General features: G+C 39.7%; 1 protein-coding gene across 3 annotated transcripts in view; it reads left to right on the forward strand.

The window, feature by feature from the left end:
* The first annotated feature begins 1,434 nt into the window (after positions 1–1,434).
* The window catches only part of kcnv1 (potassium voltage-gated channel modifier subfamily V member 1), a 76,173-nt gene continuing 50,450 nt past the window's right edge, over positions 1,435–27,157 (forward strand). Inside the window, exons 1-2 of one of the 3 annotated variants that reach the window (XM_048595984.1) lie at positions 1,435–1,609; positions 1,846–2,012. The gene's annotated coding sequence lies outside the window, so the exon portion shown is untranslated. Of the gene's footprint in view, positions 1,610–1,724; positions 2,013–2,206; positions 2,307–27,157 lie in introns of those variants that run through there. The other 2 variants (XM_048595986.1, XM_048595985.1) reach the window with 2 other exon arrangements.

The raw sequence follows: 27,157 nt of genomic DNA on the forward strand, positions 1-27,157 counted from the left end.
AAGATCTGGCAGGACCAGTCCCACAATATCTGCAGAAGGGTCCTGACCCGAAACGTCAACTTTCCTGCTCCACTGATGCTGCCTGACCTGCTGTGTTCCTCCAGCTCCACACTGTGTTATGTCAATATACCTGGATTGCTGGACGTAAAGGCCTTGACTCTAAGTTGATCTAAATCCTTGAAGTTCAAAACTGATTTAAAAAGCGAAATATAAAACATATCTCAGTTCCTCAATATTATAATAAGTAGCACACATCTCATTTTATTTAATCTAATTTGCAATGGATTACTACATTCACCTGCACTGAATGGAAATACTGAAGAAGACCTGTTCTCAAATGCAGAGATGAAACAGCAGAAAGAGGCAGTGCAGAATATCCAAAAATCAAACACAGAAAAATATGATCTAAGAGCACAGGACAATTTCAATAATGCCTAATAATTTGCAGTGATACAATGACCATGTTAGTCTTCATTGATTTTAAAATAAAAAATTCAATCATGGAGAAACATTGCCCCCTAGTGAAAATTTAGCAGAGTGGCATAATTTTCAATCAATACAATTATAAATGCTCGGAAATTTCTGAATTGACACGTAGAAGACCTACAGTGCATATTCAGGCCACTTGGTCTACTGAGTCTGCACTAACCCCTTCAAACAGCATCCCATCCTATACCTATTACTCCACATTTACCCCATCTAGCATTCACACTACATGGCAATTTAAAACTCGGTTGCTGTAAATCAGGAACAAAAACAGAAGTTGTTGGAAAAGCTCAGCAGGTCTGGCAGCTATCAGTATAGCAATTTAACACAGCCAATCTAATCTGCATAGGTTTGGACCATGGGAGGAAACTGGAGCACCCGGGAAAGACCCATGCAGAAACAGGGGGAATGTTGAAATCAAAAACAGCGGCTCAGTGTTGTGAGACAGCAGTGCTAACTACTGAGCCATCATGCCAGTCAGCAATTTATATCGACCTGTGTACCACACTCCAAGTCATTCTTGCCAATGATCATTGTACAATTCCCTGAAACAGTTGTCAGGGCATGTTGCCAAGTGTATAGAAAGGTCAGAACAAAGGTTATTCCTTCAAAAGGAATATCACAGAATTGTAGACGAGTGTAATGCTGTTTTCTCCCTTCAATCTCTCTGTTTCTTATAAAATAAAATTTGCTGTTTGCAGTGCATCAAAGGCTTTTCACATAAATGTCCACGAGAAACTCTCCTATGCTCTGCCTGACAGCCCCATAACAAGCTGATAGACACATGGTACCACAAGTTATTACCACAGAGGAGATGGAATATTTGTGTCCCCTGAACATGCTCTCCCCCTTACTTCCACTGCAAATGGTAAAATTGCGCCTGAGGAGAAAACACCCAAGAAGGGAGCTAGCAATTTCTGGAAGGGAGATTGGAAGGGCATGCTTGGATAGGTCAAGTTGAGCGGGGACAGGACATATGTAACAACCTATAAAGTCAAGAATCCCAGTGAATGAATCGGTTTATCTGGAAGCCAGCACTGACTCTCAGTTGTTACATCTCCAGACGCTGAAACATTTGAAACGAAAATTTGAACTTTCAGTTATTTGCCAAAATAATGACGTGGTAAGATTTCTAAACTTTGGCTGTAAAGAAGTGATATTAATAAAAACAATATTGACTAAACTTCATGAGCTGAATCTTACTTATTTTGGTAAAGTCTGAGTTACGTTCGACTTTTATCGAGTTTATCACCATGAGGCTAGTGACATTTCTCGCTTATATTTTACAAAACGTTCCTCATTAACTCGCCACCCGCGTCCTTGTCCTCTCTCATGTGCAAATTCCGCCCTGTCCTACAGAGACCTTTCCAGGAAGAAACCACCACACTGTGGATATCCGAAGATTAGCATTCCCTGGATCTGTGCCACCTTTGAAAGGCTGCTTTGCGCCCGGATGAGCCCAAGGATCTTGTCCCGAGGAGCTCGTGTCCGGCATGGAGGTCATGCAGACAGGCTGGGTCCACCAGGTACACAGTCTGCTTTCCTGATGTCTAGTTCAGTAAGGTGGGAAGCTGAATATGATTGAGTTGTCTCATTAAGCGAAGCAATTAACATGCATTAATCCCCATCAGTTTGCATCTCGCTGCTGTCCGGTAAGAATCTTGTTCACGCCGTTTATAAAAAGCATAAAAGCTCAGCGGGATGGGACTCGACATTGAAATGGGCTTCACTGAACCCCTTGCCCAATTCTGCCACAAATCCTGCCATTGCTCACATCACTCCGCCTTCTATAAGATTCTGCCGACTGTTCATTTTAATAGGTAAATTGTACTTTAATTGCATAACGTGACATTCCCCTTGTATGCTTATCACCCATTACAGCCTCCAAGGCATTACAGTCTGTTTCATTTTGTAGATGTTTAACCTGAAATTTGTTGGGTTAGCTGAAATGCATTTAAATTAAATGAAACTAAATGAAGGAAAAAGCACACTAAGCTTGCTGAAGACCTAAGTAAGATCACTGATTTTGGTGTATTTGCTAAAGGACTGTGTAAGTGTTTACATTGAGTGCTGTAACTGTTCAATAGTAAAAGACTGAATTGTCACAGCCACTTTAGAAAAGCTGGAGTTTCTTTTAAAGCAAACACAATGAATCAGATGTGATAATGTGGACTATTTGTCCACTGCATTTGCGATTGTCCTGGAATTTTTCTTTGCAAATGTCGTACAGTTAGTTGGATGACATTAAAGATGGCAACAGCGTGAGCAAGATAAAGCTGAGGTCAAAGTTTGTTAAAAGAAAGAGGTAGGCCTCTTCCCAAGGAGAGGAAAGTAAATCTGAATGACTGAATAGAGTATACTGGCTGTGGTAAATGACGTATTTGTTACGTTTGCCAGTTATCACCAATCATTTGCTGGAGACTGCATAGTGTAAAAGATTGAAATTGAAGTGTAAAGAATTGTTTAAATACTGACAAATAAAGCACCTTTTCTGGGATTTTGGGACACTTATGAATCCACTCTTGATAAACTCAGAGTCTCAGGGGAGAGATACAAAAGGAATGCAGAGGAGCATTTATTTTCCACACAGAGGGTAGGGAGTGTCTGGAAACAGGCTGCCAGAGGTAGTGGTGGAGGCGAATATAATTTTGTCATTTAAGAAAAATTCGGACAGGTACATGGATGGGGTAGGTATGGAGGGATATGGACCAAAAGCAGGCAAATGGGACTAGGTTAATCATGAAAACTGGACAGCATGGATAAGTTGGGCCAAAGGGCCTGATTCCATGCTGTAAACCTCTATGCCTCCATGACTGCTACCACCATACTGTGAGCCAACCTTTTTAATCTCTGATGATCAGGTAGAGAAAACGTTTTTTTCTTAAATATGGGGTATCACCATAAAATCAGTCAGAAAGTGTTGTGATATGCCTCATGGTCAGTACATCAGCATACCTTTAACAGCTATGCTCATGATATATCACTGTACCATAGCATGTGAACTGAGGGTTTAAGGTGTCATATGCCATCCTACTGGAGATCATTTGAAGCATGACATGTTCTCTATAATCTAACAGCTCTTAGCTCTAACATAGGTGGGCTTGTGAATGTAATGTTTATATATAAAATTAGTTTGTTCCATTATGGGAGATATATAAGCACTGCTGCATCAGGTAAAATACCCTGTTGAACATAAAATCTACACCAGAGAAGAGCAGATGATAAAGAAAATCCATTCCAAAGAAACATAAATTCGCCACATGCTGCAAGGACTCCAACCCAGAAACAAGCTGCCAATTTGACACTAGCATCTCTTGTACAGCAGACCTGTGAACAGTAAACCTTACTTAGGTTACCTTTCGTCTGTCTGCAGTATAAATGGCCCACAATGTGCAGGAGAGGAACATCTCTCTGGGTGGTCACTGTTGGAGATGGATGATATGCCATACCTGGGAATTTTCCATCCTTCTACATGGTGGAATGAGTATTCTCCAGGTTCAGATTGGCTATAGCACATTGCCAATGACATGAGCTAAAGCCAGTGGAGTCTGGTCTAGGGAAATCAGTTCCAAGCCACCCCGACTACTAGCAACAAAGAGTGGAACCAAACCCACTGCCACACACTCCCCAAGCAGGTAGGTGGCTATTAGCTCCCAGAAAGGTCATTCTCAACCATGCTGTCATGTTGCCATACTCCATACAGTCAGTTGTTAAAGGTTTGAGCTGGAATGAACCTTTACAGACTTTGCTGAGAATTTATATACAAAGACATGTGTCCTAATCTAACAACCACAGTTTCACTCTGCGTCTATTTATATTGGTAGAGTACTTGCCATTCATCCACCTAGCCCCGCTCCTGCCATGATTTTACAGGCAGTGTAAGAGGTGTCAGCTGAGTCATAGAGTCATGTAGCATGGAAACAGACCCTTTGGTTCAATTGGCCCATGCTGACCATGTTCCCAAACTAAACCAGTCCCACCTGCCTGTGTTTGGCCCATATCCCTCCAAACTGTTCCTATCCATGTACTTATCAAAATGTCAACCACCACTTCCTCTGGCAGTTCATTCCACACAGTAACCGCTCCTTGTGTAAAAAAAGTTGCCCCTCATGTCCTTTTTAAATCTTCCTCATTTTGAACTCTGCCACCTTAAGGAAAAGACCTTTGCTGTTCGCCTTATCTATGCCCCTCACAATTTAAAAACTTCCAGAAGGTTATAACCTCCTACACGCCAGTGACGGATGTCCCAGCCTATACGCCTATTTTTATAACTCAAACCCTCCATTCCTAGCAATATCCTGAAGCCTCCATCTAGGGCAGAAATGTGGCCCCAATTAAGGGCCTCGTCCTGTCATTGCCTCAATATAATGGATGGCAGCAGATGCCTGTTCCTAATGTGCAATCTGTAGTTCAGTCAAGGGGCAGGGGTGTCAGGAGGGAATGCGGGCTACCACCATCCAAAGCTTCCTGTGTCAATCAGAGGCCCCTCTTCTGCAGTTTTATCTCCCCATATCCGTCTGGCCTCCCAACACTCCTGCTTCACTTCTGTCCTTTATGCTCCCACATCTCTTCTTGGGCTCAGTGAGATCTCTGAATTAACTAAATGTTCAGTCCATGGCTGAATGCAATGTCCTTGGTCTACCTCTAGTACTAGCATTGACAACCATGACTACTCACCCCTGCTGGAGTGCAGAACATCAGAAACGATGAATGCAAGTCCCCTATCATACTAAGCAAAGGGCTTTCACAAAAAAAACTTTGAGAGGTGGGCTATCTAAGTGGAAGTGGACTTGCCGCTGATATTTACAAGGATGTGTGAAGCCCAGTCTTGAGAAGATTCCCAAGGGCTGGATTTTATACTGTAGTGCTTCACTGCAATACAACAAAAGTAGCATTTGACCTAGTCTGAGTGCCCAGCAGTTCAACTGACCAATCAGGCTTTACAACTGGCCCATCTCTTCTTTAAATATAATACCTTATTTCTGTGATGAGTTAGCAATTTTAGTTAAGTACGATTTCCAATCTCCAATTATTTCAGACCTAATTTGCGTTACATGGGAGTTAATGGCCTAGTGGTATTATTGCTGAACTGTTAATCCAGAGATCTGAGCTCAAATCCTGCTATGCCAGATGGTGGAATTTGAATTCAATAAAAAATTAAGAATCTAGTGATAACCATGAATCCGTTGCCAATTGTCAGGAAAAACCCAACTGGTTCACTAATGTTCTTTAGGGAAGGAAACTGCCAGCCTTACCTGGTCTGGCCTACATGTGACTCCAGACCCACAGCAATGTGGTTGACTCTCAACTTGGTTGACTCTCAACTGCCCTCTGGGCAACTGGGATGGGCAATAACTACTGCCTAAAGGTGTGCCCTCATCCTGTGAATGAATAAAGGAAAAAAGAAATCTAAACCAATATATTAAAAATCCACACAAGTCTAACTCCCAAGCGTATTAAGAATATATTTCTAAATTTATGTGGTAACAGCCCATAAAAAAATTACCAACACTCATTACGATGGTACCTACAAAGTTTTATAGTATCAATAAAACTTTGCCAAATCTACTTTTCATGGACCAACAGTTCTTGTTTTCAACAAAATAGATCTCTCAAAACACATCACATCCTGGAAGCATCATTCAGGCTATGGACATATCTATTTTCCATAGTTTTCCTTCTGTATTTCGCACCACTTCGTGTCGTTAGGGAGCACTCTGAAAAGTGTCACCCTTCAGAATATTGTTTCTTTGTTGATTGATTTATATTTGCATTAATATATTTCCAAAGAGCTGAATTTTTTTTAAGAATACTTTTCTAGCTGTGGAAAGTCCACTCCAACATCTGAATATACCAGTAGCTGTCCAAAATCCCTAACTACCAACCAAGCTTTAGTCTTATAAGTCTCGTCTCCATGAACATTTTCAGTGCACGTTGTTTTTTGTCACAATATTCATTGTCCCTTATGATGACATATGACTTTAATAAAGTATTTGTCATGGATCTAAAGTTATGGGCAAGCACAGAAATATATTCATTTTTAATTGTAGAATAAAATTAATCAATTTTACTGCAAAATAATGCGTACACATTTTCCATCTAACCTTTTTGTTTGCTGTTCTTATTAGTCCATCTTAAAGACAACATCAAGATCATTAGGACATCTTCTAATTCTGTTAGGAGTTGGTGCTATAGTCTCCACTCTGCTCTCTTATGTCTGACAGGCCAACTCCTGTGAAATCTCCCATTTCATCGTAGAAAATTTTATCTGGTATTTGTTTCTGATATAAGAATCATTTCAAGACAAATTATGAACTTTTGCCCTGAGCTTTCTTACTCATCTTTTTGCATGTAATTGAATTCACAATAGGCAAATTTCTGTCCATTATCAGTCAGCAGTTTTGCTCATGCCCCAAGGCTGTTCCCTATTTAGTTCTGTATAGTCTTGTCTATATTTGATCTTACTAAGCATTATTGCAGAAAGATTAAATCTTTCCCTCCAGCTCCCTCTTCCAGCAGTATACCCTGTTCTGCATAGACTCTGCTCGTTTACAATCAAGTATGGCTTGGATAAAGAAATAGCTACTAGTATACCCATGCCCAGAACAGCAGGTTAGTGTTGACCTTGAAGTCAGCAAAATGTGCTTCAGCCCTGTGCCCTGCCGTTGCTTTAGACTTTTGAAATTCAAGAATGGAATATACCAAAATATACAGAAGTACCACAGCAGCCAAAAAAACAGGAATCAACAAACAATTAGACAGATGATTATTGTTTGACAACAACGGTGAGGAGTCCTTCTCAATTCATGTCATATTTCATTATACAAGGCCAAAAGAGGACAAGGAACTCCAACATTGCTAGTATTCAATCAATATAGCATGCTGATTAATTTTAATTTGTCTGTTCTGTTTGCATCCAGTGGATATTAGGTACTCACACCTAACCCTTTTACCAACACAGTAACCAGCTTGCTTCACATTACAAGTGTGGTTATGAATACCACTCTGGAATTCTAAGTGGCCAGACAACATTTTTAATTGAATTCACCATCTTCCATGCTAATGTTTTATTGGAATCAAGTAAATTCGAGGTTTGTTTAAGGATGGTTAAGTTTCCTATCCTCACAATGAGAATACCAGTTCAACCTTTACAGCACAATCAATTATGCTGACACTAGCTTACAATGATCGATTGCCATTTGCAGACTAAACAGTGAACTTGTCCACACCTCAGAAAGTTCACTGAAGTTGGCAGCAGAGAGTTTTGGCAGGTGTAGTCCCAAAATAGGTACTGCAATCACTAGAGTCTTCAGACTTTTAGGGTCATGGAGCATATAAAAAGGAAGAAAATAGTGAAAGTGAATGTTGGCCCTTTAGAATATGAAAATAACGAGGCAATAATGGGAAACTCGGAAACTGCAAAGGCACTAAACCAATATTTTGTCTCTGTTTTCACAGTGGAAGATAATAATTTATTCCCTAAAACTGCAGTTACTACAAAGGAATTTGTTGAAAATTACTGTAAGCGGGGAGAAGTAAACTGATGGGATTAAGGCAGGTAGGTCCCTGGGGCCTGCTGGTCTGCACCCTAGGGTATTAAAGGAAGTAGCAGCAGAGATAGTGGTTGCATCAGTTATGATTTTCCAAAATTCCCTGGATTCTGGAAAAGTACCAATGGATTGTAAACATGGTAATGTGACACCCTTATTCAAAGTGGAGATAAGCAAAAAGTGGGAAACTATTGTCAGTTAGTTTAACCTCTGTAGTCAGGAAGTTGCTGGAATCAATCATAAAGGAGGAAATACCTAAACACTTGGCAATGCGAAGCTCTATTCACCAGTGTCAGCACGGTTTCATGAAGGGCAAGTCATGATAGACAAACTTGGTGGAGTTCTTTGAGGATGTTACCAGAAAAGTGGACAATGGTGATCCAGTGGATGTGGTATATTTAGACTCCCAGAAGGCATTTGACAAGGTGCAGCATAAAAGACTGATCCAGAGAGTTAGATCCCGGTGAGTTAAGGGTGGAGTATTAGCTTGGATAAAGGATTGGCTGTTTGACAGAAAGCAGAGGGTTAAGATAAATGTGTCCTTTTCTGGATGGCGAACTGTAACTAATGATGTGCTGCAGGGTTCAGTTCTCAGACCACAACTATTTACAATCTGTACAAATGATCTGCAAGCAGGGACAGAGTGTAACATAGCAAAATTCACGGATGATACAAATATAGTTGGGAAAGGAGGCTGTGATAAGCAGATGAAGACTTTACAGATATATATTGATAGGCTAGGAGAATGGTCCAGAATCTGGCAGATAAAGTGGATAAGTACATGGTTGTCCATTTTGGCCGGAAAAATAAAACAGAAAATTACTATTTAAATGAGAAGCAGATTCAAAGTGCCTCAGTGCAGAGGGATCTGGGCGTTTCTGTGCATAGATCGCAGAAAATAAGTATGTAGGTGCAGCATATAATAAGAAAGGCAAATGGAATCCTGGCATTTATTGCAAAAGGACTGGATTATAAAAGTAGAGAAGTATTGTTACAATGATATAAGGCATCAGTGAGACCACACTTGGAGCATTGTGTCCAGTTTTGGTCTCCTTACATGAGGAAGGATGTGGTGGCACTGGAGGCAGTTCAGAGGAGGCTCACCAGGTTGATTCTAGGGATGAAAGGGATGTCATACAAGGAGCGGTTGCATAGCTTGAGCTTGTACTCACTGGAGTTTGGAAGAATGAGGGAGGGTCTGATGAAGGTATATAAAATGCTAAAGGAGATTGATAAGGTGGACGTTGAATAGGAAACACCTATGTTTCCCCTTGCGGGACAGTTTCGAACAAAAGGTCATAGATATAGAGTGAGAAGAGGTCAAAGCTGAGATGAGGAGAAACTACTTCACTCAGAGGGTTGTGAATCTGTGGAACTTACTGCCCCAGAGCGCAGTGGAGGCATAATCAAGAAATAAATAGATATGTTTCTGGTGTAAAACAGGATAAAGGGCCATGGGTAACAGGCAGGAAAGTGAAGTTGAGACCAGGATTGGCTAGCCATGATCATGTTAAATGGCAGACTGAGCTCAAAGGGCTGAATTGCCTGCTCTCGTTCCGAACTCCCATGTTCCTGTCTTATCACTGTTATGATTTGTTATATCACATGTACTGTCAAGCTGACATGTACTGACTTTACTGGTTAAAATTGCCGATTTAATATTCCAAGTTCCACCAATTTTCCTTTCAACTAGTACTCAAACCCCACATCATTAGTTTCTTGTTTCTTAAGACATGTTGACACAATCACAATGATAAAATATCGTGAATTACAACATAACTAAGCAAAATCAATAAACTGACTCTGGGAGGTACATTTACCTCACAACTCTAAGCAAAGTCTAATTGAAAATCCAACAGAAATAGTAAACTATTTTTTTTCCCTTTAAACATCTAACTGCTGGCTGTATTTCTAATACTTCCTGCGCTTATAGTACACCCAAGTAAATTGAGCTAGTCAAATGCTCAGTTCTCCTGCGTTTAAAGGGTGACTGCATCAATATAACAAGAGTATTTTCCATAGAAGTAATAAAGGATTTCAGATTCAATATGAATATTAGTCTATGCAGTTCTGCAGAGATACTGCCATAGCGCAGAATTGATCCAGTCTTTGTAAATGCAATGCCACTCCATCGTTTATATGTTGATTGACAGACACTTTTAAGCATGGCTAATACTCCAGAATATAATTAAGTGGCTGGAGAGAAAAAAACCCATTAAAGTAATATGATTACATAAAGGACTTGTGGGACAGCAAATTGTCATCAACTTTTCAATGTTCTCAACTCCATTCAAAGTAAACTGCAGATCTTCGACTTCCTTTCCTGGGCCCAAATTCACTTTATATATGTTTGCATGTCCAAAGTATACTTTCCTTTCCAAACCTCTATCATTACTCTTTTTCAAATCTTCAACTCCTCTTATCTTGCAAACAGCTATTACACTACTGATCTCCCCTTTGTTGGCCAGAGGCTGCTCGCATATAAAGACATCAAGCTTGTAAACTGAAGTTACTCAAGCCCTAGCTGTTGGCTCGAGTTGGTTTGAGCTGGTTTAGCTCTGAAGGATGACGTAAGGTTCAAGTCCACATCTGGTGGAAGAGTGATGAGGTAATCCTGAAGGTATCCTTAGAGTGAGCCTATAGTGGGAAGACACCAGTGCTGAAATAAACTGATAGGCAACAAGAACAAGGCACCATATTTCAGGAAGATAAGGGAAATGGATAAAAATGAAGGATTTCAGTGTGCTATCAGCTAAAACTCCAGAGAGTAACCTTTGGAAAGTGCAACCCCACACTTTAAAATGTGGAGAAGACCCCCAAGACCTGAAAGAAATGCCCGGCCAGCGTGAGCTTCTATTCTTGGTAATTGGCTTCTATTTTGTTGACTGTTCTGGGAACATCAAGCTTAGTGGGTTGGGATGAATTGCATGCTTGCTGTTAACCTTTTTCTAACCGAATGGTGTGAATTGTATATCTGCCTTAACTAAACTAATAAAGATAGTCATTAGTTGATATAGACTTGACTCTTGTCCTTTTGAGCCAAGCCAATAGCTGTTGTCGAGAGAGGCAACTGGGCAACACTTTCCTCTCCAAAGGGTTCTTGCCTGTCTGCATAACTCCATGATTTGTTCTTTTCAGTCATGCCTACATCCCTGTCATAGCTCGAGTCAAGGCATAAATGACATTCTCCCTGGATGAATTGCAACATTAAGCTTTGCCCTCTCTTCCGATGCAGTCTTCAAAATGGCTGCCAAAACATCCTCCTCCAATCTTCCTCTGTGGTCCTGCAATAGTGACACTGCTATCAATTGGCCCTAATTTATTTTCTAATTGTTTTACGAGTATACAGATTGGGTGGGCAGATGCAAGATGCCAGTGTCCATGGATGAAGATTACGTGCAGATAGTGTCAGTCCATTGTGCTTTGGGCTACAATTTGGTCATAGGCAACATGGAGATTCTTTACAGCAAACCATTAGCTTAACCTGCTCCGATTTCTGTGTCAATTTTACTTGCCATCTAACTTGTTTGGTATATTTGTTAAGATAGCTGAATACTAATAAGGCAAGTTATGTCATCAATATAGTGTTTAACAAGCAATAAACCCCTTTGATTGGGAACTCAAGATGGCCGAGCAGGAAATCCACCACACCACTTATTACAGGAAGATGTTATAGGATGCACCTGATATTGAGATGAGCTTTACCAGATTCTTGACTGATTCTGTCATAAATCTCACCATAGCCCCTATCACTCACCTGTAAAGATGCTCAATGACTCGAACAATTCTCATTCAAATACTAGATTGAAACAGTGTAAGAAAAATCAACATAGATAGATCCGAAATATTTTCCTTGAGATTGATTTGACATTGATATTGTAAACATTGACTCATCCTTGCACATTGTTTGTAGGTGAGGTCAGCACAAGATTGCCCCAGCTGAGCAAAACAGTGAGGGGCAAGGATCACAAGAGGGGGGATGCAGTGAATTAACAAGACAATCGAACAGGGTAATGTGATAGGTAATGGCAGTCTAAGAATATAGGAAGGAACAGAGCATATACACCCAAGAGTGCACCAGCAGTGAGGCCAGAATGCTTAAAAGACAGAAATAGACATTTTGGGTAGAATCTAATGAGGATCTGAGTGGCATGGGCTACGGTTAAATTAAGAGGGATTAAGAGGGATTTAAGAGGGATTTCTGCTCATTAAAAACTTTGTTCATGGCTCAACTCACCTCATTCACATTCAGCTTCCTGTCTTACCAAACTCACCAAAAACAAGATAGGCATTGAGAAAACTGAACATGAAAAATGAAGCAGATGATTGGCAATGTCAATTTGTCGCTTGCTGTGAAGACTTCCATGTTGGACATTGGGTACCAACATCTCAGAGCATGCTCCATGAGTATCAGCAAATTTGTTGGATTTTTATGACAGTCAACAGTGGTTTTAAGGTCATCATTACACTAACATTAAATTCACATGAATCACACAACTTTTACAATTAAAGTTTACAATTGAATCACACAGTTACAGCTTTGGCCTCCTGACTAAAGATAGAATATAATTGCATTAAAAGCAGTTCCTTTGACTGAGTACTGAGATGAAGGGGTTATGTTATGAGGAAAGGTTGAGCAGGCTGGGCTTGTACTCAGTGGTGTTTAGATGAATGGAAGGTCATCTTATTGAAACATATCGGATTCTGGGGGGAATTGACAAGGCAAATGCTGAGATGATGTTTCCACTCATGGTGAAATCTAGAACCAAGGGTCACAATTTAAAAAGTAGAGGTGGTCCATTAAAATTGAGATGAGGAGAATCTATTTCTCTCTCAGAGGGCCATTGGTCTGTGGAATTCCCTTACTCAGAAAGCAGTTGAAAACAGGCTCATTAAAAATATTTAAGGCTGTAATAGACAGATTGTCAGTTATCCACAGACTCAAGGGTTATGCATAGAGAGAAGAATGGAGTTAAGGCCATATTCAGATTAGCCATGATCTTCTTAAAGGATGGAGCACCCCAGAGGGGCTGAATGGCCTATTCATGCTCTTAATTCTCAGATTCTTGAGCAGCACTAAATGAATACCCTATCAGATGAGATCTCAGGCTGAAGCCCTCTTGTCATGTTTAGATAGACAGAGGAGCTCTATTTGCTGGCTAAGCGTTATCCTTTCCCATCACCACCAAAAACAGACCAACTGGTTATTCAGCTGATTTCACTTAAACATTAGTGTGCATAAACCCCCTGTTACATTTGACAGAAGTAAGGCATTGCTTGTGAACCAGTGCTTTGACACCACGCACTAAAGGATCCCACCATTCAACTGCTTGTGTGGGAATGTAGGTGTTCACCCCTTTCTAGGAAAATGGTCAGTGACTTTTTTTTTAAAAACTGGTCCATATTTTAACTGCTATTCTTTACCTAGTCCTAGTTTTTAATGATGGAATTTTCTCTGTGTAGCTTGCTTGGAGCCAAGCATTGAAGTTTACAGTATGACAGCTATTAGATTTGAGAATGTCTGCTGATATGTCCATGATGATTTCAATACACATTGGTAAAACACCCATGCACAGTGTCGCTGCCAGTACTGTCATTCTGTCCCATTCACTCATATTTATTGTACTTATTTTGGAGCTGCCATGTCTTTTACTGGCAAAGCATGTCACAACATGTACATGCACAGAACATTCTACTTGTGCAATGTGTATCTTTTGAGTGTCAGGAGACACATTCATTAAAGTTCGCAACTAGATAGTACCCAAAAATACTGCTATCCTTCCATGAAATCCTTAAGCTCGTCCTTCTTCCAGAAGGACAGAACCACATTTGCAGTATAGCTCCTGTATCATGCAAGGGAATGAATTCATTATTTATAGAGTCAATAATTCATACAGCTTGGAAACAAACCCTTCAGTCTATCTTTCTACTGGGTTATTTGATTTGATTTATCGTAGTCACATGTACCTAAGTACAGTGAAAAGCTTTGTTTTGTGAGCAATACAGACAGATCATAGCAAACAAGGACATAGAGATCAAAGAGTGCTTAGACAGAGTGAGGCATACAGGTTATACTGCACAGAATGTACAAAAAGCAAGATCAACATTAGCAGGATCAACATTATTTGAAGTTAGAGTCCATCATCAATCTAATAATGGTAGGGAAGAAGCAGTTCTTGAACTGTTAATGCATGTGTTCAAGCTTCTGTATCTTCTGCCTGATGGAAGAGTTTGTAGGAGGGCATTGCTGGGATGAGAGGGGACTTTTATGATGTTGGCTGCCTTTCCACAGCAGCAAGAAGTCTGTGGATAGAAGGTTGGCTTCCCTGATGGTCTGGGCTGTGGCACACAACGTTCTGTAGTTTCTTACTACAGGTTCTGGGCACAGCAGTTGCTGTACCAGGCCATTATGCACCTGGTTAGTATTCCTTCTATGGTGCATCTATAAAAGTTGGTGAGGGACCTTATGGACATGCCAAATATCCTAAGCCGCCTGAGGAAGAAGAGGCATTGTTGTGCCTTAGTGACCGTCGTGTCTACATGGGAAGTCCAGGACAGGTTGCCGGTTATAGTCACTCATAGGAACTCGACACTTTTGACCCTCTCCACCTCAATTCCATTCATGTAGATTGCACCGCGACACCAAGCCGTCTATCTCCTTTCTGTATTCTAACTCATCGTTGTTTGATATCCATCATAACGCGGTAGTGTCATCAGCAAACTTGTAGATGCCGTTCATTCAGATGTTGAGGGTTATGGTGGAGGAGGTGCAGTTGTCTGTCTTCACTGATTGTAGTCTGTGGGTCACGAAGTTGAGGATCCAGTTTCAGAGAGCAGAGCCGAAATGTAGGTCTCAGAGTTTTGAGATCAGTCTAGAGGGGATTGTGGTGTTGAAGGCGGAGCTGTAGTCGATGAATAGGAATCTGATGTACATGTCCTTGTTATCCAGATGTTCCAGGAATGAGAGTGGAGCTAGGGAAATGGCATCTGCTGTGGACCCGTTTCATCAGTTGGCAAATAGCAGGGGATCGAGGCAGTCTGGGAGGCGAGAGTTGACGTGGGCTATGATCAGCCTCTCAAATCACTTCATGAATGGTCAGAGGAGGTTAGAGCCACTGGGTGGTAGTCATTAAGGCACATAGCATGTGCTTTCTTTGGTACTTGTATTTGAAAGATAAGTAGCTTCAATTCAAAGCCAATCTCCCACATTTTGTTACGATATAAAGAACGCTCCTTTCCATCTGCTGTACACATTTTCCTTTTGATTTTTTTTAAGCATTCTTCTCCCCCTTCGTGTGACTTCAATACCATGGCATTTAAAAAAAAACATTGCAGTGCTGCTGCAAGAGATGAGAAAATATTAGCTATTTTAGCTATTGAAATGTGAGCAAAACCACAAATCAAGTCAGCAGTTTACTTTAATTGCTCCAGATATAACCCATTTTCCTAATGGGAAACCACCTCTGCCTGGTTGAAAGTGATCATGGGATACATGACTCAGGTGGGTTTATAATAAATGATGAGAAGCAGGCAGGTCTCCCTCCAGCCCAGTACAAATAACATGGCACCAGTGAGATCACTGGCACAGAGCTTCTTTCTTTTGAAGACTTTGGATCTTAAATGATGTTTTCCCCCACCCAGAGCACCACTTCCAGCAGAAGTCTTGGCCAACTTTAAAGATGGCGTAGATAAAATGCCACTAGATGGGAACAGAGTCTGATCTTAACCTGCATTGTTCCTGTTTTCAAAGTTGTGCTTTGGAAACACCATTGATTATGAATAATTTTCATTGCTATAGGTTAATTATAAGCAGACAATCTTGTAATGGTTACTCGAAAAGGTGGTCAATATTGGTGATACATATTTTTGGTTTGTTTGAGACTTTATTTCAGACTACTAAGTGCCTTTTTACGACCAATACAACACATATAAGAGTTATAAGGATGGTATTTATTTGATTTTATAGTAGGTGAATTACCCCAAGAAGTACTTATTAAACAAATTTTAAAAAACTTGCATTATGTAACACTTTTCACACCAACAGGAGGTTTCAGTGCACTTTGTAGCCAATTAGGGTTTTCTTTGAAGTATAGTCACTATCCTCTCATTTGAAACCCAGGATCCCTGACTGCATAGTAGTCCTTCAGTGCAGCACTGAAATATCTAGGTCATGTGCCAAAGTCTCTTGAAACCTGGCCTTCAACTTCAAGTGGCACAAGTAATACCACTGTGTCATACCAATTACCACAGCTCCCAAATAGAATTAATTACTTTCCATTCTCCCACTACGTTATTGAAATTGAACTGATAAATAAAAGGAAATGTGGCCAACCATTGGCTTTCATTTTCATGAGGTTTGAGTTGCTGCAATTAACAAATTTTGATATAGTTGCAGTTCTTATGGTTCCTTTTATGGATACAGATGAGGCTTGAATGAATATACACATAAGGCTGAAGTTTTTTATGTAGTAGAGAAAGAGATTTTGCTTGTGCATCTGGAACACAGATTAGACAGAAATCAACAAACGGAAACTTTATGCTTTCGGGATAGGAGTTCCTGAATAATGTTATATAATTAACTGGGGAGGACATTAAGCAAGTTTGAAATTATGTTTTCCCTTCTAGTTGAGACACAGAAAAAAACATTAGTGTGAGTAATTTGTGCATTTTCAGAAACTGAAAGCTAGTTTTGACAATGTCATGTCATCTTTCTTGTAGCTCAAACAAGTGACACTTCTATTCTTCAATAATTTCTAACAGTGTCACTAAGGTTATAAATGTTGCTGAAGTAGTTGAGAAATATCAGTTAATTCACAGTAAAATAGCTGATTATGTTCAGAATGTGAATGACTCATTCAAAACTGATTTACATACCTGGAGTAAAAATCAGACTCTGAATTATTCAGTTAAAATATTTTATTCAGTATACGAGACGCACCACACTAAGATCCCTTTACACTCTCTGCATGCAGCACATCTTACAAATATCCATCTTTATCTCACTACACAAACAATGCCATTTCTGAATTTGTTGAAAGGTTATGATTCTTCCTTAAGGTATCAACTAACTTGAAGGACTGGCATTGGCCAATTCCTTCGTGTGAGATCTGCTGGAGTCAAATACAGATGCAAGGCATTATATCCAAAAAAGCATAAGTGTGAAAATTTGCAGCTATCATGTAAATCCTAGGGAGAGCTCTCCCAATTTTTTTCCTCAGGTTCTTGGTCCTGTATCACTGAAGTGGACACTGAGGTAATACAATGCTATTTTTCCTGCTTCTGTTGGGGAAGCCTGCATTATGACAAACCTGAGGACCTTAGGAATAGAGACAACAAGGTGCAGGGCTGGATGAACACAGCAGGCCAAGCAGCATCATAGGAGCAGAGAGGCTGACGTTTCGGGCCTCAACCCTTCATCAGAAGCTGGCCCGAAATGTCAGCCTTTCTGCTCCTATGATGCTGCTTGGCCTGCTGTGTTCATCCAGACCTGCACCTTGTTGTCTCGGATTCTCCAGCATCTGCAGTTCCTACTATCTCTGATCTTAGGAATAGGGCAAGGTAAGTTCAGATATTTTTAGCTTTGGTAGGATTCCTTTGGAGCTTAGAGGTACAGAAATATCTGATAAAGAATCTTTGGGTCATGCCTTTGTTACCCCACTGTCTCTCCCTCTGTCCTCATACTGACACTCCTTCTGCATTGCGCCCTCACAGCAGAACATTTTTGCCAGATCTCCAGCAGGATTGTATTCCCGGACCATCTCCCATTTTTGCACAATGACAACCTTGACCTAATTTCATTGGCTTCAGTGGCAGAAGCAGAAGTACCTGATTATCGATGGAAAAATACGAATAAGGAACCAGAGTGGGCCACTCAGCTCTTTGAGTCTGCTCTTCCATTCAATAAGTTAATAGCTGATCTAATTTTAACTTGAATTCTACATTGCTGCATGCTCCTGATAATCTATCATTCCCTTAGTAATCAAGAAGCAATCTACCGCTTGCCTTAAAAATATTTAAAGATTCTGCATCCACTGCTGTTTGAGGAAGGGAATTCCAAACTCTGTCAACCCTCTGAGACAAAAAATGTTACTTCATTTCTCTTTTAAATGGGCACCCTCATGTTTTCAAACTATGCCCCCTGCTTCGGGATTCTCCCACAACAGGAAACATCCACCTGGTCAAGTACCCTTAGGATCTTAGATGTTTCAATCAAATCATGTCTGACTGTTCCAAACCCCAGAGGATACAAACCTAGACTATTGAGCCTTTCCTCATAAGGAAATTTGTTCATTCCAGGAATTAGTCCAGGAAATGTTCTCTGAACTGAACCTAATGTATTAACATTCCTTTTATTAGTTCGGTGATTGGTTCTGTACGCAGTACTCCATACATATGATGGTTAAAATCAATTGAAACCCACTTATTTCCCAGATGCCAATATATTGTCCATTTCACATTCCCACACACCAATCCTGTCATTTATTAAATCAATCATGACAAGTTTGAAGTTTCAAACATTTTAATATTTGTTTTTTTTGCTTTGCATGTCACAGTCTATATAGCTAGGCATTTTTATTCTCCATCTTTTAAAATTTAATCATTTTGCATTTATACTGCCAAGAAGCTTGTAGTTTTGTCAAAAATATAGCCCCATCTATTTAAGATTTTAAAATAAAACGTTACTAATTAGAGGAATTAGAGCAATGTCTTGGAGAATTTTTTTTCACAATTCAAGAAAGCAAATAATTTTTGGGTAACGAATTTATCTGTTATTTTAACAATTGTCTGTGATTGCATTGATACAGTATCTTCACTGTAATTTTGCAAATTGGACAAAACAAACTAAGCCAGAAAACAATACTGGACTGGGATAAAATAAGATAGAAGAAGGTTCTTCTGGAGCATAAGTACAAGGATAGTCCTGTTGGACAGAACAGCCTGTTACTATGCTGTAACTTGTATGTGATATTCACATCAAGCTGAATGCAGAGGCCTTGAAACATCTGTTAGTTGTTATTGCTACAATTTTACTTTATTCACCCACTCTTCCAAATAAATTAGAACTATGGATCAAAGTACTATAACTACAGTGAAGAGACAGGGCTCAACTGATTCCAGGTGTCTAGAAAGTTTAATTGGCCATAAATTATTATTGTTCATGATCTGCTAATTTGCCAGCACTCATCACCTTTACTTGATCGTTGGTTTACTGAGTGTCATTTAGACTCATAAATGTTTCACCAGCACAAGAACCAGACAGTACTGGGTTATTTCTGGTTAGTATAATTGTTACCTAAAATAGTCTTCCTAAAATATTATTACCCTAAGGGAATGATACTTCGAAGTATCTTTGCAAGTTTTATGTTGCCGTTTGAAACAATATACAGGCAATGGCTTTAGTCTTTTGATAGTACCTCCTGATATCCTTAAATAAATTTAAATAAAATGAGTGGTTGATACAAATTTACCTGTAACTTGGAATAAAAAACCTCTATACCTCAAAGTACCTAACAAATGGTTGGGATTTTAAATGAGAAAGGATAATGGGGCAAATTGTAGAACAACATCTCAGGTTAGTCCATGAAATATAAATCTTGGTAGCTCACTCAGCCCCCTGTTAAATTTCAGTGTTTGAATGGAAAAAAGTAATTACCAGACGCATAGCTTTATGCTTTAAGCTTAAAGTTTAGTTTATTTCAGAAGTACTGCTGAAAGTGAATAAGTAATAATCTAAAATTCAGAAACAAAGAACGATTTAAAGTCAGTAAAAAACTTACCTCTGAAGATTAAAACGGAGTCAGTCTCTAGACTTGCGGGTCCGACTTTCCTGAAGATTTCTCCATCCAGAGTAAAAGGGTTGAAAGCCTGAAGTCAGAGTTCAGCTACTGCAACATCCTTGTTCGTCAAATAATTGGGATTTGTTTGTATAGTTGCACTGAGCAAAACAGGTTCTGAGAGGTGGGTGGGGGGGCAAGGTCCTTTGTTTCAACTGAACTGAAAATTGTAACACTTGGTAGCCTGATTCACTTCTGCAGTCCATCAGCAGGGTTGCTTTCCGGTGTCCCCCTTTTAAGAAGCAAGGTGTCATTCTCATGGTCTCTGCACATATATTAAAAAAATCTGCTGTTCAACACTACAGAAGCCTTCAAGCCTTTTGAGACATCAATGGGTAATCAAGAAATTCCTTGAATTGTTTAATGACATTTTATGATTCGCTCATATGAAAGCACATACATCTATCTGCTTCTGGCTATGGTTAATCAACAAGAGTAGCCATGTGACTTCTGGAAACCATCTTGTAGGAATCTGTGTTTATTTTAAAGATAAATTGGCTTTCTTTACAAAATAAGTAACATCATAATTATACAACCATGGCAATTTACTTCTACATTTAAGCAATGCACAGTTCAAGACCTGTAGGAAACTCTAATTGAACAGAAAGCTGTGCAATTTAAATACAGCAACAACTTATTTATATAGATTATATAAAATGAAAATGTTATGAAACTTTAATCCTGATTTCACTTGCTAGCACAGGGATTTCCCCAAAGCTGGACAAAATTTAATTAAAGACATGGGGAGGTGTAGGATGAGCTGCCAACTTTGCTGAAGATGAGGTGCCACACCTGCTCCAACAACATTGCATTTTATAGGGTATCCCATTCTTACCAGAAGCTGCTGTATGACTTACACAATAACATCTGTGAGAATCAGCCATTAAACTCACCATCACTTTGAAAGCACAATCTGGGCCAGTGCTACTTCATGCTACATTACAAAAAGAAGTTGCATTTGGATGTGAATAAAAACCGAAAGAACTGCAGATGCTGGAAATCAGGCACAAAAACAAAGTTGCTGGAAAAGCCCAGCATCTGTGAAGGAGAAAACAGAGTTAACGTTTCAGGTCTGGTGACCCCTCCTCCGAACTGAGTAAGGGTCACCGGACCCAAAACGTTAACTCTGTTTTCTCCTTCACAGATGCTGCCAGACCTGCTGAGCTTTTCCAGCAACTTTGTTTTTGTTGCATTTGGATGTGCCGGACTACCTGCAAATAATATCATGGGAGATCCACTGGTATATTTTGAGATCTGAAATGGTCAAAATTGGGGATTACCTTCACTCTCCCCCTCAATTACTTACGAATGTTTGTATTCCTAAATAACTTGCATTGTATATTTGTAGTAATTCATCTTATTATTTCTATTGATTCAGAAGACAGAAAATTATAGGCCAGTTAGCCTGACCTTAGTCATTGGTAAGACTTTACAGTCCATATTAAGGATAAGATTGCAGAGTCCTTGGAAGTGCATGGTAAAATAGGATCGAGTCAGCACTCGGGAAGTCATGCCTAATAAATCTTTTGAATTCTTTGAGGAAGTAATAATTAAGTTAGACAAAGGAAAGCCAGTGGACGTGATCGATTTTAGATTTCCAGAAAACCTTTGACAAGATGCCATATGGGACGCTGCTAAATAAGATGAGTTCAAGTTGTTAGGGACAAGATACTAGCATGGATAGAGGATTGACTGACTGCCAAAAGGCAAAGGGTGGAGATAAATAGGTCTTTTTCAGGATGGTAGCCAGTGACTAGTCATGTTACGCAGGGGTCAGTGTTGGGACTTCAGATATTCACATTATACATTAATGATCTGGATGAAGGATTTGAGGGCATTGTTTCTAAGTTTGCAGACGACACAAAGATAGGTGGAGAAACAGATAGTGTTGAGGAAGCGGGGAGGGTGCAGAAGGATTTGGACATACTAGGAGAGTGGGCAAAGAAGTCTCAGCTGGAATACAGTGAGGGAAAATGTAAGGTTATGCACTTTGGTAGGAAGAATGGAGGCATAGGCTATTTTATGAATGGGGAAAGGCTTCAGAAATCTGGAGCACAAAGAATTCTGTTAAGGTTATTTTGGTTCATTTGGCAGTTAGGAAGGGAAGTGTAATGTTAGCATTCATTTCAAGGGGCCTAGAATACAAGAGCAGAGATGTACTGCTGAGACTATGTAAGGATCAGGTCAGACTACATTTGGAATATAGTGAGTGGTTTTGATTAAAGTATCTAAGGAAGGATGTGATGGTCTTGGAGGTGGTCCAGAGGAGGTTTACAAGAATGATCCCAGGATGAAGGGCTCATCACATGAGGAGCAGTTGAGGACATTGGATCTGTACTCAATAGAGTTTAGAAGGAGGAGGGGGATCTGATTGAAACTTACAGAATACTGAGAGACTTGGATAGAGTAGATGTGGAGAAGATGTTTCCATTTGTAGGAGAGACTAGGATCCAAGGGCACAGTCTCACAGTGAAGGGACAACCCTTTAGAGATGAGGAGGAATTTCTTCAGCCAGTGTGTGGTCAATCTGTGGAAATCATTGCAGCAGAGGGCTGAGAAGGCCATGTCATTGAATGTATTTAAGTTAGAGAAGGATAAGTTCTTGATTAGTAAGGGGATTATGGGTTATGGGGAGGAGGCAGGAGAATGGGGTTCAAAAACATATCAACCATGATTAAATTATGGAGGAGATTCACTGGGCTGAATGGCCTAATTCTGCTCCTATATCTTGTAGCCTTATGTCTAAGAAGACATCGTGCACATCCCTTGCGGAACTTTAATATATGGAGACTCAGAAGAGAATCTTCAAGTCTCACTTAACATCTTCACAGAAGCACACTGAAGAAATGATCTCAGCCTCAACCTCATGAAGACCCAAGACCTCTATTAATCTTTATCAAGCAGAGCAAGGTCCAATCTATCCTTTCGTTAAGATCAATGGAGAAATCCTCATATGTGGGATATTTCCATTCCTGGGGAGCTACCACTCATCTAAAGCTGACATTGATGTGGATGTTCAAAAATTGCATCTAACCTACATGTGCCACCTTTAGAAGCCAAAGAATAAGAATGTTTGAAGACCATGATTTCAGTAGTGAAACCAAGATCCATGTGTATAAGGCAGTCATCCTTCTGACCCTTCTATATGGCTCCGAAACTTGGACTACATATAGACACCACCTTGAGGCCCTGAAGATGTATCATCAATGATGATTAAGATGGATTCTCTGCATTCACCTGGTAGGATAGCCACATTAGCATCAGCATCCTTGAAGCAACTAATAGCACCAGCATCGAAGCCTTGATAATCTGAAACCTACTCAGCTAGGCTAGCCACACACTTACGATGCCTGAGTTACGACTGCTAAAGCAAATCATCTTCATTAATAGGAGGACATTAAAAATGGAAATCTTCATTTTAGAATATAACCACAGACCAAACATGATCTCTCAAGAACAGGAGAAAATAAAACAACTAGACAAAAGCCACAGCAAAAATCAGTAGAAAGATACAAAGACCAAAAGCTCTGCCTATCTTAAAGCCAGAGCAAAAAGTATAGTTCAGGCAGAGGAAGTCAAAAGCCATAGTCATCAGAAAAACAGATCAACTGAAATCTTATATTGTTAGTATGCCTGAAGGCACTTTCAGAAGGAACATAAGGCATTCAAATCATTTGAGCCAAGAAGTGAGTCCAAACATGACAATCACAGAATGTGGGACAGCTGTGCCAATACTATATCAGATAGTGTACAGAGTGATACAAATATTCCAGACATGGTACAACACCATCACACAAATGTTGAACTCAAGTGAACCACATTAGCTCAACAAGTCAGGATGTCAGACTGCCTTGACCTTTGAGATGCAGACTTTGGGGGAACGGGGAGACAGTGATAATGGTAGTAATAGTAATAATATCAACAATGATGTTAATAATGCTGTTAATGATTACAAGGAGCATTTAAGTAACAGTAAGTGACTGGAGTAATGCAGACCAAGTAGAGGGGATTCACTTTAATCATAATAATGCAACTATCACAGGAGTCTGACATCTTGAGGAAAGCAGATACCAGTCTAGAAGGAACATGTGAAGAGACTTTTTGTAAACTACATTAGAGACAGGTGTAGTTAACAACATTAACTACATTAGAGATTGGTGAGTCAGGGGTTTGGCTTAATTAATGAATGGACATTGGCCCCTTTAAATATTAACATTTTAAATAAATGGCACAGTTACAGACTGAAATGCTCGAAGTAGAAAAATACTGTTAGCTGAATGCATGCATTGTGGGTAGTGGTTAATGTAATAACATACATTATTATATAAATATTAATTATGGAATAAAATGCTAGGGAGAAAACATTGTATCAGAAATGGTTCAGAAAGTCCAAATACTGAAGACTGTGTGAAGCTCCACTCAATCCATTGCCAACATAAGGATTTGGGTGGGGAAAGGCAGTACATCTTCGGATCCCAAAGGGGAATGCTCTGTTATCTTATGTCTCCCAGTAGTCTTAGTGACAATTTCTACCTTATTGATGTAACATGCACCTGTTGCTGTCATGAAACAAAATATATCTTGTATGAGACATGAACCTCTCCTTTTTGAGACTATCAAGTAGTTTTCCTCTAGCACAGTCCAAAAAAAAGGATGGTGACAACTGTCTACACAATCACAGTTGGCAGCAGTTGGCAACGCATGCTAATATGAAATACTCACAGCCCAAGATACTTGAAACCAGTTGTTCAATTTGTACTTGGCATCATTGCCTGCAGATACTCCACTTCCCAACCCATCACTCACTCACTTAAAATGTTTTTATCTCGTTGCATTTTTTTTTCTATCCTCCTCACAGCTTGTAGCTTTATATCATCCATGAACTTAAACACAAGACTATCTCTCCAACTAAGTTATTAAAATAGATTGTAAATAGCTGATGTCACAGCTCTGATACTTCAGATACACCATTGTCACAGCCTTCCAAACCAAAAATACTCTGTTTATCTTTACACTTTGCTCTCGTCCATCAATCAATCCTCTATCGAAGCTGATATATTACGACGTCGCCCCCTCAACTCCATTTGGCGTTACATGTATATTAGCCTTTATTGTAGCACCTATATCTAATGCCCTTTGTAAATCCCTACATACCACATCTACTCATTCCCCTCTATTTACACCACTGATACCACAGTTAGAGTTTGGATATAGTTATTTAACATGGGCAGTAAATTATTAAAGATGTTTTCATAGTTTATTAAAATTTATTCAAAAGCAGCAGGTTAGATATGATACATTAATTAATTAAACAACAAAAGGATATGAAGGCCCCATATCTCAGGAAGGATGTACTGGCCCTGGAGCGGGTTCAAAGGAGGTTCACGAGAATGGTCCCAGGAATGGAAAGCTTAACATATGAGGAACATTTGAGGACTCTGGGACTATACTTATTGGAGTTTAGAAGGATGAGGGGGGATCTAATTGAAACTTAGAGAATACTGAATGGCCTAGACAGAGTGGATGTTAGGAAAATGCTTCCATTGGTAGGAGAGACTAGGATCCGAGGGCACAGCCTTAGAGTAAAGGGAAGATTTTTTAGAATGAAGATAAGGAGAAACTTCTTCAGCCAGAGAGTGGTGAACCAATGGAATTCACTGCCACAGAAGGCTGTGGAGGCCAGGTCATTGAGTACATTTAAGACTGAGATAGATAGATTCTTGATTATCAAAGGTTTCAAGGGTTAGGGGGAGAAAGCAGGAGAATGGGGTTGAGGAACTTATCAGCCATGATTGAATGGCGGAGCAGACTCGATGGGGCGAATGGCCTAATTTCTGCTCCTTTGTCTTATGGTCTTATGGACTTCATACTTATACTTTATACTTATACTCCAAGTCTGAACTGAACACCTTCTGTGAGATTAGCAAAAGCTGTGAACCATCTGAATTTGTCAAGTCAGAGAGTTGGGGAGAATTGGGGTAATTATTAACATAATTATATACACAAATGCCAATTTTTTGATAATGGAAAATAAAACTTTGCAGGAAGATGCTGTGTATATTAACCCAAAAGGTTTAATACTAGGACCAATGATGGCCCACTATGATATTATATGGACTTGTGGCAGAACAGCTTAACATCTTGAAGGAGTAAGGCCTAACATCAAGGTCCACCTCCTAATCTCTGTGACAATGTACTTTACATTAATGCTAACATGCAATAAACTACTTCTTGTTCAACATAAGAGCAGTTCTAGTTAGACCAGTAAGTGGTATTCATCTACCACACTAGACCACTGTGGATCCTTGGCTGGCAACATAACCTTCAGAGATCCCGGTCATAAATGCAGAGTAAATTCCCTATCCCCTGCTATCATTCTCCTCATATAAATGGAATTCTGCACCAAGGTGCTACAGTCAATTGGTTTAACCAGACTGTAGTCCTTGTTCTCACCCACACAGGTAGTAGATACCTTGTACCTGTCTGTCAAAGACAAGAGCTAAGGCACTTCCATCACTATATGCTGGAGCATCTACCTGACTAGCAGTCACATTCTCTTGTCCCTGGCCATTGATCAATTCTAATATTCCACTTAATCAGACAGATGTGAAAGCTTCCCAAAGCAACATGACAGATAACTTTTGCATGTGCAATGCATTGCAGTGACTGAAATTCAGACTCCATCTCAGTAACTTTGCTCAAGTAACAGAAGCCTATTGCAAATATTGTTTCCAGGACTGCAAAACATTTCAGAGATATTACTGTCACAACACATCATTTACCCTCTCATGTCTGTCTAACCTCATTAATTTATTCAGCCAATTAGTTCATAATTTAGTTAGTTAAAATAACTGTGTCTGAGCTTGGAGACGGAAGAACTCTTGACAGCTACTGGGAAAGAAAAGAACAGCAGCACCTTCTTCCCCTCTCCACTGAATTCCTATTTACATCAAATTTCGACTCTTGTTCTCATTTCATTCTGTGCTTCTCCACTCAAACAACTACACCTCAAAAATCCAGACACCCTGCATTGAATGCTTCCTTCTTTTCCTATCTGCTAATTACAGTTTAAAACCTCTAACACATTTGTGAAACATTACTTCCATTTCATAAATCTGTATCTCTGCTCAATCAATACATCGTCTGTTACCCCACCCCTAATAATAGATTCTTGCATTATCCCTACTACAGATGTCAGCTCAATTGGTCTTCAGCTCCCTTTGCTTTCTCTGCTTCTTGAATAGTTTGGCCATGATTGCAATCTTCCAAAGCAATATCTAAGGAATT

The sequence above is a fragment of the Rhincodon typus genome, chromosome 4, assembly GCF_021869965.1.
Source record: "Rhincodon typus isolate 14 chromosome 4, sRhiTyp1.1, whole genome shotgun sequence".
Taxonomy (NCBI): domain Eukaryota; kingdom Metazoa; phylum Chordata; class Chondrichthyes; order Orectolobiformes; family Rhincodontidae; genus Rhincodon; species Rhincodon typus.